General features: G+C 39.6%; 1 long non-coding RNA gene across 1 annotated transcript; it reads left to right on the forward strand.

Annotated features, from left to right (window-relative positions):
• Positions 1–3,591: 3,591 nt before the first annotated feature.
• On the forward strand, positions 3,592–14,894 carry LOC113601094 (uncharacterized). The gene is made up of 3 exons (XR_008296106.1): positions 3,592–3,980; positions 6,741–6,835; positions 12,099–14,894. It is a non-coding gene; the product is annotated as an uncharacterized LOC113601094 (long non-coding RNA).
• Positions 14,895–14,943: the final 49 nt, after the last annotated feature.

Here is a 14,943-nt window from a genome sequence, read left to right on the forward strand (position 1 = left end):
CATTATCCCCCTCACACTCATCAAATCCTGCCTCGTTTCCTATTTGCAATGTATGATAAAGTTTTTTTGGAGGTTTGGGATCTCTACATACTACTTCTATTAAGTAAGTGTAAGGAACTTTGAAGAATGGAAACCCTAGGTGACATAAAGAAGTAGTGTCATTCCCACTATATTGATAGCAAGGGTGACCGAATAGTGTATTGTCTAAACAGGGACACTTTTTAAAGTGAAAGTTAAGCATGCCAGGACAACAGGGATAAAGCAGAACTCTCCCAGGCAAAATGGGAAGCATCTAAAGGTGGAAATGTTTTTGGGCTGAGAAGAGCTGCTTATGGTCTAAATTATAGATAAATGTAGATTAACACACGCTAGGCCTCCTCCTTCAGCTGGCTCTGCCTCTGTGTCATGTGCCACTGTGCACTTGGCTGGGACACAGCATTCCTTCCAACAGACTACAGTACAAGAGATAACCCTCCATCTACCACCTGAGGGTAGCTCACAAAGTGCACCCCTTCTGATGCCTGCTTCCACAAGCAGAGTGTAGGTCTTTTTCAAAGTAAAGTGCTGTCTTTCTTTCAAAACAAAACAGAACAGAACAAAACGCTACAGTACAAGTTTCTGGATGATGATTCCACTAATTCTAAGCCATTCTATGTGTAAAATGGAAGTTTCCATAAACCGTGCAGCTTGAATATACAGAGAGTCAGGATACCTCTCACACAACTGGCAACTGGCTAGATATTGTGCGAGATTTGTTGTTGTTGTTGTTGTTGTTTGATTCTGTTTACTTGCCTGGAAAATAAATAGTTTCAACCAGAGGCTGTCAGAATATATTTTAGCTTTGCTTCTTTTTTTTAAATTTTTTTTAACACTCATGTATTATTGAGAGACAGAGCGTGAATAGGGGAGGGGCAGAGAGAGAGGGAGACAGAGAATTGGAAGCAGGCTCCAGGCTCTGAGCCCCTGGACACGGGGCTCGAACTCACAAACTGCAAGATCATGACCTGAGCCGAAGTCAGACACCCAACCGACTGAGCCACCCAGGCACCCCTAGCTTTGCTTCTTATTCTGAGTGTCATGTGTATGTATGTACACAAATTCATGTACACTCTTTGTTAAGAAAGTGGACTTAAAATGAGTGTGTCAAAGGCAAAAAACAAAGGAAAACCAGTAACCTCAAAAAATGTTTTCTGAACGTGGTATCGCAGAATTCATCCAGGCCAGCAAACATGAGTTTGCCTACCTTATTCTTAAATATTTCTTTCTTTTATTAAAATTTTTTAAGTTTATTTATTTACTGAGAGAGAGAATGCAAGCAGGGTAGAGGCAGACAGAGACAGAGAGAGACAGAGAAAGAGGAGACAGAAAGAATCCCAAGCAGGCTCCACAATGTCAGAGCAGAGCCCGATGCAGAGCTCGAGTTCACAAACTGTGAAATCATGACCTGAGCCGAGACCAAGAGGCTGTCGCCTCACTGACTGAGACACCCAGGCACCCAACCTTATTCTTAAGTATTTCTAGAGAAAATGCTGCTGCAACCCCATTCCAGTAAGATGACGCCCTTAGAACCAGAAAGTTCCAATTCTTTTCAGTTTATATCTTCTGAAAACAGGATAGTGTTGGAAGTTCAAAAAAGGACAAGAAGATTGTAACTCAAGAGTTTCGAACACCTCTTTGGGGTTAGCTAGTTCCGTCAACCATGAATTGCTCCCCTCACTTCTTCATTTTCCAGAGCTGTGGGCTACAGTGATGTCCACAGGGACTGCAGTTGAGAACAATTAATTGACTCTTTTCCTGTACCAACACCCAAAGGTAAGCAGCAAATTGACATTTTGAGAGGTTATTGGTATGATGCAGAAAGTTCTGAGTTACAAGATAAGTAAGTGTAAGATTCATTGATTTAAAGCCATAGCTAGCTAGCATTTACTAAGTTTTGTAAAATATAGCAGGCAGCCATCTCTGCCTTGGGAGTTTACAAGAGTCTAAATCAGACAGACAAGTGAGACCCAGAAATCTAATGAGACCAAGTGACAAATGCAGAATGAGAAAATGAAATGAAGCTTAGCATCCAATAGTGACTCCAGAAACCAAAAAGTAACCCAGAAAAGCCTTCCCTGAAGACCCAGGAAAGTACCTGAAGTTTTCAGTAAGAGCTTAGTTTCCAAATAGCACCTTCGTTGCTGGAGAAACAATACAGGATTCACACTACCTCTGCAGGCAGATCTGACTTCCAAATGGCTCAGTACTACGTCTTTGGAGTGGCTGCCCCAGGCAAGTCTTGAACACCACTGAGATTTCCCACAGTAAGTGTCTTTGTGTGTATTGTGGTAAAGAGGAGAAAGAGAGCTGAAATCGTTTATTGGCCTCTTTCCTATACCCTTCTTCCTCTTGTTCCTTTAAAAACAATTTAATGAAGGTAGAAGAACATTATAAAAAATGTTTTTTCCACTGCACACATGCTCCTTTTTAGTCCTCATCACATTATATTCAAACCGTGCATTGTGCCTAGCTCCTTGCAGTAGATCAAGTAGGTGGCCCAAAAGATCTCTCAGGGCCCATGTCCTTCACAATATGACTCTTCAGCTCTTCCCCTGAAGAGATGGAGTTTATTCCCCATCTGCTCCACCCCTACCTCGAATCTGGGCTGTACTTTAGACTTACGTTTGGCCACCAGAACATGACAGAAGTGATTCTGCGTCAGTTCTGAGGCTATGTCTCAAGAGATCTTGTTCATTGCCCTTGACGTCTTGGATCCTCACCATCATGTGAACGAGCTCAGGGTAAGCTGCCAGACGATGAGAGACCACATGAAAGGAATCCAAGTTGTCTCATTTGTCTTAGCCAAAGCGCTCCAGATTTGCCAGTGCCCTGTTGAATTGCCAGCTGATAACAGGTAAATGAGTAAGCTCAGCTAACATCAGTCAAGCCTGGCTTACACAAGAAAAACTATCCATTTGACTCAGAATCATGAACTAAATAAATGTGTGTTGTTGTATGCTGCTGTTTGCCATGCAGCATTATTATGGCAACACATAACTGCTATACCTCCCTACTAAATTTATTCACACAGACCTTAATATGGGACAGATGAATTAATAAATAAATAATGAGTGAATACATGAAGTTGATACCATAAACTACATGCTACAATTTTAAAGGGATTCTGCCTCATTAAACACAGAAGAATTCTGAATTATCATCTTATGTTTTCCTAACTAGAAACTCTTCCTCTGCCTCAGCGCATCTTAGAATGCCTGACACTGACTGAGCATGTAGATCACTCTACTGACCTCAGGCAACCACTCAGCCAGCTGTGCTCACTCTGTCTCTGAGCCAAAGTTATGCAAGCAGAGGAACAGCACAGAGGAATGATGCAGGACTATAGGGTGTCTGCCCATTCTCGTCCCCAGATGTGGAAAGGGGGGGTGGTAGAGGTTGTTCACTGATGTTTCTGCCAAGAGTGGAGGGAAGAAGAATGAATAAACAAGCATGCTTTGGAATGAAAGAAAAGAAAAAAGAAAACTTTTCTTCTCTCTCCCAGTCATGCACGCACACACACACACACACACACACACACACACTCAGCACAGATGTTGCCACACAACACATCAAAATTCCATAAAAACAAACAAAACTCTGTAATGAATACAATGGAATCTGCAGCCAAGGAGACCAGAAAATACTTGAGAAAATGTCTAGTAACTGGGGAGGACAGACACAGCTGTCTCGGAGGGCAGCACAGAGGCTCCAAATTTAGAGAAAGGGGGCATCTGTGTGAGCTGGAGAGCTAAGGAAGGCTACAGAAGTCTGACTTGACCCAAACTTTAGAGGCCCCGCTCAATGTGGCCAGATCTTGAGGTACAACTGTAAGTCTGGATGAAGATGCATTACAAAGCAAATAGAGGCTTGACCGTGAGACTACCATGGAAAATTTTCAGAGGAACCAAGTGGCTGCAAAAATCTTACATAAAAGAGTTATGGTAAGGTTAGATTGTATGGTGCTGCCATATCTTTCTGTGCAGATTTGGAGAAGTACAGGTAAAGAAAGAGTGGGGTGGTGATGTACTACAAGTATGAAGTGTTAAGGCTTCATTCTAAGGGCAAGGCATGTGATGCAATTAAAATGAAGTTACGCGAGTCAAAAATAGGGAGCATTTGGACAGAGGTTAAAATGGTCATACCGTACTGCTCTCTGCAAGCATTCAATAAACATAGACTCATAAAAGTATACTTTTCCCTTGAGATCTTAGATTTATAGTGCATTTCCCTGGTTTTTAAACTCTCTAGAGTTGGTGAGACTTTCAAACCAATATTTACAAGGGAGCTCATGCTTCACACTCCATAACTTTTAGGGCTGGCAGAAATGAGGGGGAGGGGAACACCTCTCTTTTCATCCCATCCCAACACAATAACGGATATAATCCTGCAGGAGTCTCTGAGCAAACAGCTGTGTTTAAACTCACATTTCCTTCTGCCACAGCCTGGTGATTCACGTTTCATTCCTCCTCCTACCTCCCTCCTTGAAACTGTAGTCCACAAGCTCACTGTTCCTGCCCACATCCCTCTTTTTTTTTTTTTTTTTTTTAAGTAATCTCTATGCCCAACATAAAGCTTGAACTCACCACCCTCAGGTCAAGAGCTGCATGCTCTACTGACTGAGCCAGTCAGGCATCCCTGCCCATGTCCCTCTTGTTTTTCCAATGGCAGATGGGTGGCTGGCTCATAAGAAGGTTCTTCTTAATACTGCTTCATTCATGGGGTTGGAAGCAAAGGCTTTCTCTTTTCTCTTCTCTCTCCTCAATGAGATGGGCAAATGTTGTTTTAGGGACCCCTAACCCTAAAGAACCCAGTGCTGCTTGAAGAGTTTGCTTTAATGCCTCTCCCTTTATAGCCTTCAAAAGAGCTTCTTCATCAGATTTAAGGTATGGTATGTCACTCAGTAAGCCAAACAAAAGCTGAATACAACTCACACTGACGTTTATGGTATTTTGTGCTTAATGACTCTTATACTACACTTCCTAAATTACTCTCATAAAAAAAACTGAATTTGAAAAGCTATTTTTCTCAACTGCCACTAATACTCATCTCATTTTGTTCTGTTGCACAATTGAGCATGACAGATTTAGTCCGTGTTGATATGCTCAAATTTTTCCTTTCCTCCTGCTTTTCAGGCTACAATGTTTTCTTTTTGTTTTTGTTTTTTAAGCTGAGGGAAAACTAAATTTTCAACTACCTGTAACAATCTGATTTTTAAAATGTATCCTTCCAGTGGTTTTCTTTTGTACAGAAAAACAGACCATAGGCCTAAGACTGGTTTCAGAGTGTGCAATATAGAGCCAATCTTTGGATACTCCATCTGTCTTATGAACAAGGAAAAAGCAATTTGTTCTTTTTGCCCCAAAAGGAAGATTTGGTACTTCTGTGGTTGAGCAGTGCTAAGCCAGGGTTAAAATAAAAGCAGGGCACTTGTGTGCATATAAGATCAGGGCTTTGAAAATGCTACTATTTTATCTATTTTTACTTAGTGCCACGAACATTCTGCAATAAATATTTTTCAGGAAAGAAGCCCATGTAATAACCTAGCTCTTTAATCCACAAGCCCCAGGCATTTTCATTAAGTCATTCAATACCAACAGCACTGACTGGACAAAAAAGCTGGGGCTTATAAACCAAAGTATCACTTCTATAGAAGGCTTATTCTAACTACTCTTATAAACACAGTCTTCGTTCAAAATCTGGGTTACGTACAAAGAGAGAGAAAAAACAAGAAAGGACAAGATAAGAAAAAGCAAATGTTATTATCTTAAAAAACAAAATAAGTATTCCGAAGGTGATGAAGGTAGTAGCAGAAGAGATCTGCTCCCAAATCTTTTTTTTTTTTTTTTGGATTTCAACTATAGTATTGAGTCCCTAAAAAGGACAAGAACAGGTATAACGAAAGCATGAGATACAGACAGTAGGTGCCTATTCTTACACATCTCATAAATTAATGAATTCACTTCTTCATTTTGAAAACGATGATGAACAACTGCCACATTTTAGGCACTAGGCACAGTGCGACGTGCTAGAGCCACTGGGGTAAGTAAAACAGGATTCATACCCTCTAGTGCTCACAGTGGAAAGGAAGAAACAAATACATACAATTATAATAAAATTCAAAATGTTGACAAAGTGAATTATATTTGCGTTCATCTAGTTTTCTGTCATTACTCATTCAATCACTTATTCACTCATTCAACATGTATTGGGTCCTTTGTTTCAGGCGTTGTTCTTAGACATGGGAGATGAAAATGAACAGGATCATTAACAGGAGTTCTCTTACAGAAGGATGCCACTGAACACACGATTGACAATGCAGCGTGAGATGTGCTATTAACAGTAAGATAGTCATAGAAAATGGGGCAAATGACTGCCTATGTGAGCTGAGAAAAGCAGTGACAATGATCCTTCACTCAACTGATAGAAAACCCTAACCTGCAAAGTAAGGATTTTCTACAGATGAAAAAAGTGAGGGAACCTTTAAAGATGTAGCCTTTCTTATTTGTGAATATGCTCATTTTCTTCCTACATTTGCCTTACAATGTATTTCAGGATTAAGGGATAATCTGGCAAGCCATTCTTAACTTCAACCTTCTAGAGTGTCAGCCATGGAAGCAGCATAGGATTGACTATGCTTGGGAAACGATTAGACGTCAGGGAAAACGAGCTACGAGAACTTAACTGGAGGTTTCTATTATTAGAAATGGCATGGACCGGGAGGATGGGAAGACAGTGGAGTAGAAGGACCCTAAGGTCACATGTCGCATGGATACAACTAGATAACACTCACATCACTGTAAGTAACCCAGAAATAGACTCAAAGACTGTCAGAAAAAAACTCTACAACTAAGGTAGAGAAGAGAACACATTGACGAGGTAGGAAGGGCAAAGACAGTTTTTGAGCAAAACAGAGAACCACAGGTCAATATCCCTGATGAACACAGATGCAAAAATTCTAGCAAGCCAAATCCAGCAAAACATTAAAAAAAAAATTATTCGTTACAATCAAGTGGGATTTATTCCCAGGATGCAAGGGTGGTTCAATATTAAAAAATCAAACAAAAAGCATTTGACAAAATACAATATCTATTCATGATTACAAACCTCAACAAAGTAGGTCTAAAGACAACATACCTCAACATAAAGTCCTTACGCTAAAATCTCACAGCAAACATCTTATTCAATGGGGAAAAACTGTTCCCCTAGAGTCAGGAACAAGACAAGGATGTCCACTCTCACCACTTTTATTCAAAATAGTATGGGGAAGTACTAGCAATAGCAATCAGACAACAAAGAGATTAAAGGTATCCAAATTTGTAAGGAAGAAGTAAAATTTTTACTATTTGCATATGGCTTTACTATATGCATATGGCATATTATACACAGAAAACCTGAAAGACTCCACCAAAACACAACTAGAACTGATAAATGAATTCAGTAAAGTTGCAGGACACAAAATCAATGTATAGAAATCTGTTGCATTTCTGTATACCAACAATGAAGTAGAGGAGAAATTAAGAAAACAATTCGATTTACAATAGCACCAAAAATAATAACATACCTAGGAATAAACCTAATCAAAGAGTTGAAAGACCTGTACTCTGAAAACTATAAATAAAACACTGATGAAAGAAATTCAAGATTGGGCAAAGAAATGGAAAGACATCTCATTCTCATGGGTTGAAAGAACAAATGTTGTTAAAATGTCTCTACTACTCAAAGCAATCTACACATCCAATGCAATCCCTATCAAAATGTCAACAGCATTTGTCACAGAACTAGAACAAATAATCCCAATATTTGTATGGAACCATAAAAGACCCCAACTGGCCAAATCAATCTTGAAAAAGAAAAAAAAAACTGGAGGTATCACAGTTCCAGAATTCAAGTTATATTACAAAGCAATAGTAATCAAAATAGTATGGTACTGGCACAAAAACAGACACGCAACCAATAGAACAGAACAGAAAACCCAGAAATGAACCTACAAACATATGGTCAATTAATCTTCAACAAAGCTGGAAAGAATATCCAACGGGAAAAAAGACAGTCTCTTCAACAAATAGTATTGAGGAAACTGGACAGCTACGTGCAAAAGAATGAAACCACTTTCTTACACCATACACACAAATAAACTCAAAATTGATTAAAGACCTAAATATGAGACCTGAAAACATAACAATCCTAGAAGAAAGCACAGGGAGCATTTTCTCTGACATCAGCCACAGCAACACTTTTCTAGATATGTTTCCTCGGGCAAGGGAAATAATAGCAAAAATCAACTATTGGGACTACATCAAAATTAAAAGCTTCTGCACAGAGAAGAAAATAATCAACAAAACTAAAAGGCAACCTACTGAATGGGAGATGATAGATACAAATGACATATTTGATAAAGGGTTAGTCCCCAAAATATATAAAAAACTGATACAACTCAACACCCAAAAAACAAATAATCCACTTAAAAAATGGGCAGAAGACATGAACAGACATTCCTCTAAAGAAGACATTCAGACATCCAACAGACATATGAAAAGATGCTCATAATCACTGATCATCAGGGAAATGCAAATCAGAACTACAATGAGATATTACATCACACCTGTCAGAATGGCTAAAATCAAAAACACAAGAAACAACAGATGTTGGTGAGGATTTACAGAAAAAGAAACCCTCGTGTACCATTGATGGGAATGCCAACTGGTGCATCTGCTATGGAAAACATTACGGAGGTTCCTCAAAAAGTTAAAAATAGAACTACCCTAGGATTCAGTAATTGCACTACTGGGTATTTACCTAAAAAATACAAAAACAGTAACTCAAAGGGATACATGCACCCCTATGTTTATTGCAGCATTACTTACAGTAGCCACATCATGCAAGCCAAATTATGGAATGGGGCACCTGGATGGCTCAGTCAGTTGAGCGACCGACTTCAGCTCAGGTCATGATCTTGCAGTTTGTGAGTTCGAGTCCCGTGTTGGGCTCTATGCTGACGGCTCAGGGCCTGGAGCCTGCCTCGGATTCTGTGTCTCCCTGTCTCTGTCCCTCCCCCCCTCATGCTCTGTCTCTGTCTGTCTCTCAAAAATGAATAAATGTTAAAAAACAATTATGGAAGTGCCCATCAATAGAGGAATGCATAAAGAAGAGGTGGTGTATATCTATAATGGAATATTATTTAGCCATAAAAAGGAATGAAAGCTTGCCATCTCCAACAACATGGATGAAGCTAGAGAGCATAAAGCTAAATGACATAGATCAGTCAGAGAAAAACAAATACCATATGATTCCACTCATATGTGGAATTTAAGAAACAAAACAGCAAAGGGGAAAAAAGAAAGAGAAGACAAACCAAGATTCTTTTTTTTTTTTAATTTAAATTCAGGTTAGTTAACATACAGTGAAGTACTGGTTTCCAGAGTAGAACCCAGTGATTCATCACTTCCAAATAACACCCAGTGCTCATCCCAACAAGTGCCCTCCTTAATGCCCATCACCCATTTAGCCCATCTCCCCACCCAGCTCGTCTCCAGCAATCCTCAGGTTGTTCTCTGTATTTAAGACTGTCATGGTTTGCATCCCTCTCTTTTTATCTTATTTTTCTTTCCCTTCCCCTATGTTCATCTGTTGTATTTCTGAAATTCCACACCTGAGTGAAATCATGATATTTTTCCTTCTCTGACTTATTTCACTTAGCATAATACTCTAGTTCCATCCACATTGTTGCAAATGGCAAGACTTCATTCTTTTTGATCACCAAGTAATATTCCAGTGTGTGTGTGTGTGTGTGTGTGTGTGTGTGTGTGTGTACACACCACCTCTTCTTTATCCATTCATCAGTCGACAGACATTCGGGCTCTTTCTATAATTTGGCTATTGTTGACAGCAGTGCTATACATGTTGGGACGCATTCTTAACTACAGAGAACAAACTGATGGTTACCAGAGGAGATGTGGTTATGGAAATGGATAAACTAGGTGATGAAAATTAAAGGGTATATTTATCATGATGAGCACTGAGTGATAATTAGAATTGTTGAATCACTATACTGTATACCTGAAATTAATATAACATTGTATGTTAACGATACTGGAATTAAACAGCTTCATAAAAAATAAATAAAAGAAATGGGACAAAGAGCCCATTAACCACATCTAAACTTTCCTTTAAAAAAAAAGGATACCAAATTACACAAAGGAATGCATTATTTTAGCTTGTTTTTAATATTTTAGAATGAGCACTCTAATGTAGAAAAGGTCACCTTTTTTAATGTTTACTTATTTTTGAGACAGAGACAGAGAGAGAGAGAGAGAGAGAGAGAGAGAGAGAGCATGAATGCGGGAGGGGCAGAGAGAGAGGGAGACACAGAATCGGAAGCAGGCTCCAGGCTCTGAGCCATTAGCCCAGAGCCCGACACGGGGCTCGAACTCATGAACCATGAGATCGTGACCTGAGCTGAAGTCGGATGCTCAACCGACTGAGCCACCCAGGCGCCCCAAAAGGTCACCTTTTAAACCCATCATCTTCATGCTTCTTTACAGTATAGGAAACAGATTTGCAAAAAATATTTAGGACTAAGATAACCCATCCCCATTATTGCATTCCTTGAATGGTGAGGAGTAGCTTGCCATAGTGTGGGTGGGACGTGGAGTGGAAGGAAGGCAGTTAGTTTCCTTTCTTACACAGCTTTTTGTTTTATAGGGAACTAAAACCTGCTTGATTTTCAACATTCCTATTATATAATTGGTTTCTCTGTGCTTATCACTAATTCTCTCCCATAATCTTCCAACGGAAGTATAAAACTCTTTCTAATACAGTGTAACAGGTTGTTAAATTGAAAATGCCAGCTAAGTCATTGTAATATACTACATATGAAATCTCCTATGCAAAAAATTTCAAACCAAAGTACAGATTTTAAGAGATACCGGAGAACCAGTTAGTTCCAAAACCACAGGAGGATACAGAAAGGTCAAGAGATTGGAAATGAAGATATGATTTCCAAAGAAGGGTGTGTGTTTGTGCATGCACACACACCCATGCACACTACTAGGCTCTGAGTTTCACTTTCTGTGAGGGAAAAAGGTGGGATGATAACCCTTGGCAAAAAGGGGCTTCAAAAAAGAGCTTAAAATGTCTTCCCTGGAGTGTGAGACATGAGATGATTGAGATCTGACAGGCAGGCAGGAGGGGCAGGTGGTGACTTATTTGGGCAATGAAGCAACATATTTCTGGGAGAGGAGCTGAGGATCTCATGGAGAGAACTAGCCTGGGGACATTTTTTGCCCTGCTCAAGAGGACTCTCTGGCAGGGCTACTGAGCTTCTAAAGGAAGAGGCAATAGGAAATGGTGGCTGCGTGGACAGATAAAGAAGCAGCCTCACGCTCCTGCTGCGGGTGCTGTAGCTGGGTGAGCACAGCTGGGGCGGGGGGCGTTCCTGCAGAACCCCCAGAGCAGCCCTAAGAGGAACACCAGCTCCAAATATCTTAACAGCAGAATCAGGGCTAATCTGAAATTTTTCCTCCACTTTTCCCTTTGTCCCACCAAACTGCATTCCCCAAAACCCACAGCATCAGTAGTAACAGCTTGCAAGTGGCAAACAAGTGGTCGGCAAGCACAGAAAACATCACCTGCCCCTCTCCCACTGACAGCGGCTGGTCTGCCTCAGTGCCAGGTGGAGACTGCATGATAAACCAAATGCATGACTGTAGTTATGGTTTAGTTATAGATCATGGATATTCTAATTTACATATTGAGAGCATATGTGAAATGGAAAGTTTCAAATTCAAAGGATCAAATTTCTGGTCTTTCTCTACAGACAATTTCATTTCTGCTTCAAACTGCCAATTCTTTCCTGAGCTCATCTTTTCTAGTAAAATTGCTGAAAGCACATGGTATTGCCTATCACTCTTTTCCTAAACTTTTCCCCAAAGCTATAGGCTGAGTAGAAACATGGTCTGCTTTTCAAGTCTCCAGGGGACAGTTTTGCTAATTGTTTTCCTACGGCATGACAATAGAAGTTTATTTTTTGGCCCCATGAAATGTCTCTTTTTGATTGGCAGGTGGCTATGTTCCAAGCATCAAGCAGCACTTCAGAAATCCAGTCTCTTTCAATTTTATGGCTCCACCATCATCAACCTGTAGCTTCACAGGCCAGCAAATTCATTTCTGCATGAGCCTGACAGAAGGGGAAAGAACACAAAGCATCTTCTATCAGAATTTTTTTGTGAACCAGGCCCCAAAATGTCATCAATCACTTTGTCTTGCATTCCACTGGTCAGAACCCAGTCACATGGTCACATCTAACTCTAAGAGAGCCTGGGAAATGCAATATATATTTGTGTAAAGGAAGAAGAAACAGGCTTGGTGAACAACTAGACTGCTTCTGCCACTGGAGTGTTTTATTTTCTAAGAGTGAGCCAATTAGCTATGTGAACTTCTGGAGAATTTATCCAGAAGAAAGGAGGGGTGGGAGGAATCAATTACTGAAAACCTGTAAAAGAACAATGGGAGACAAAAATAGTGTTTTGATTACATCTCTAATTTGGGCTTGTCTGAAGCATAATTTTCAGCTGTCAAATGCACAACACCAGGTAATATATCAGTTGTGTTTTTACTTTGAAAACATATCTCTTACAGACCTCTGGGTTGATTTTTCTAATCTGGACTGACTGTTCTCACATCTGTTACACAACTATCATCCTGATACTTTCCTTCACCATCATCCAGACAAGGCCTTTACCTTGCTCCTGTTTTTAAATTTTTTTTAACGTTTATTTATTTTTGAGAGAGACAGACAGAATGCAAGTGGGGGAGGGACAGAGAGAGAGAGGGAGACCAGAATCCAAAGGAGGCTCCAGGATCTGAGCCTGACGCAGGGCTCAAACTCATGAACAATGAGATCATGACCTGAGCCGAAGTCAGATGCTTAGCCAACTGAGCCGCCCAGGCGCCCCTATCTTGTTCCTGTTTTGTAGCGTGTTTCACTCAGATCGGTGGACTCCTTCCCTTACTGTTTGATCCCTTTTTTTTTTTTTTTATGGAAAACAACGTCTAGTAGTGTCCTGAGAAATAGTGCACAGAGGACTCATTTTTAGAGATCCTGCATATCTGAAAGTATTACTCTGCATTCCTAGTTGATGGAAAACTTGGCTGACGATGGATTTCTAGGCTCCAATTCATTTTTCCTCAGGATTTTGAAGGGGACTACTTCACTGTCTAACTACTATCTTTTGAATGGGCCCTGCTATTTCCATTCAGCTGCTCTTAGGATCTTCTTTGTATCCTTAGGGTTCTGCAATGTCATATTATGAGTTGATGTTGATTTTTTTTTTATCATTCATTTCTGAGCACTTGGAGGACTCTTTTGATCCAGGAATTCATAGCTTTCAATACTTGGAAGTCTTCTCACATTGTTTTTTACGATTTTTTTCCTCCCTTTCTTTGCTTTTTGTTCTTTCTCAAAAACCTAATAGTTGAGTGTCTTGCCCTTGACCGGTCCACTAGCTTTTAAAAATATTTTCTTTCTTATTTGCTTTCTCTTTCTCTTTTTGTTCTAAATTTTTTGGAAGAGTCCCCACTTTACCTTTCATACTTCTATTAAATTATTTACTTCTGCTAAAAATATTATTATTTCTTAAGACTTTGGTATTCTCTCAATTTTTTTATACCTTCCTGCTATTGCTTGAAGAATAAAATACATTCCAAGTCCCTAAGAATATTAATGATTGTTTACTTTATCATTTTTTCTTCTGCTTCAATACTTTCTTTTCTTCTGAGTTCCTTTCATTTTAGTTGTCATCTATGACTTGTATATAAAATGCTTTCTTCATGTATCTAGTAGTCCTTGAATAACCATTCACATTGATAACTCTGATGGCAGAACAACCCATTTGGTGAGCCTCATTGCAAGGCGGTCAGGACCTAGGAATGTCAGAAAATGTAGATTTTTTTTTGTTCCTCTGGAGCCAATCAAGAACTCCAGGAAGGAATCTACTAATATATTGCCTGTTGGAGCTAAGTGACCACTGTTCACATTTTGCATAGAGAGAGAGATAAGAGCAAGGGGCTTATCAATATATAAAATTTAGATATTAATTTAAGTCCTCTTTTATCACTTTATCATTTCATCTTTCATTCTGCTATTTCTGATGTCCCCAGATCTAAACTTTCTCAGGTTTGATTTTTCTAGGGAGCAAACCTCCTGTGCTCTGCAAGAGCTGAGAGAGGAATTGCATTATTGTGGGCAATACTACAAGGAATGAAGTAGTCCTTATATATATCTTCCATTTAACTTCATCTCCACTCTTACCTTTTTCCTTCAGAGGTATCTGGTGCCTTCTGGAGTTTTGTGACCTGCTTCATGGGGCCCCCCATCTGCAAGCAGTTAGCTTTTAGCTTTTTTCACTCTGCTCTTCCATCTGCCAAAATTTTGGGGACTTCCAAAAAAAATCTTACGTTAGCCTTGCCCTCTGGGTAATGCATCTTTTTAATTCTTTTAGTATCATTTTGGTGGGGATTTGGTAGAGAAAAAAGGTAAGGTGTGTGCAATTAATCCTCCACATTTAACTACAAGCCTAATAACATTTTCAGATGTCTTTTTTCCTTCCCACACATATTACTATATCCTAGCATGTTTAAATTTCTAAGAGACAGGTGCACACATTTATAATAAAGCAGTCATTTCAATATTTCATAGCCTTTAAAAAGCAAAGAATAAAGAAATTTGTTGCCTAACCTTTGTCATTTAAGCTTGAATGGATATCCTCGAATGAAAACACAGGTTGTACTACAAACCCAAACAGTATTAAAATTGTATGATGCGACAGAATTGCCTGCAAGCTCAGTAGAAAAGGACATCTCCCCCAGTAGAGTTTTGTGATTTTTTTTTGTTGTTGTTTTTTTGGG

Source organism: Acinonyx jubatus, chromosome B1 (assembly GCF_027475565.1).
Source record: "Acinonyx jubatus isolate Ajub_Pintada_27869175 chromosome B1, VMU_Ajub_asm_v1.0, whole genome shotgun sequence".
NCBI classification, from domain to species: Eukaryota; Metazoa; Chordata; class Mammalia; order Carnivora; family Felidae; genus Acinonyx; species Acinonyx jubatus.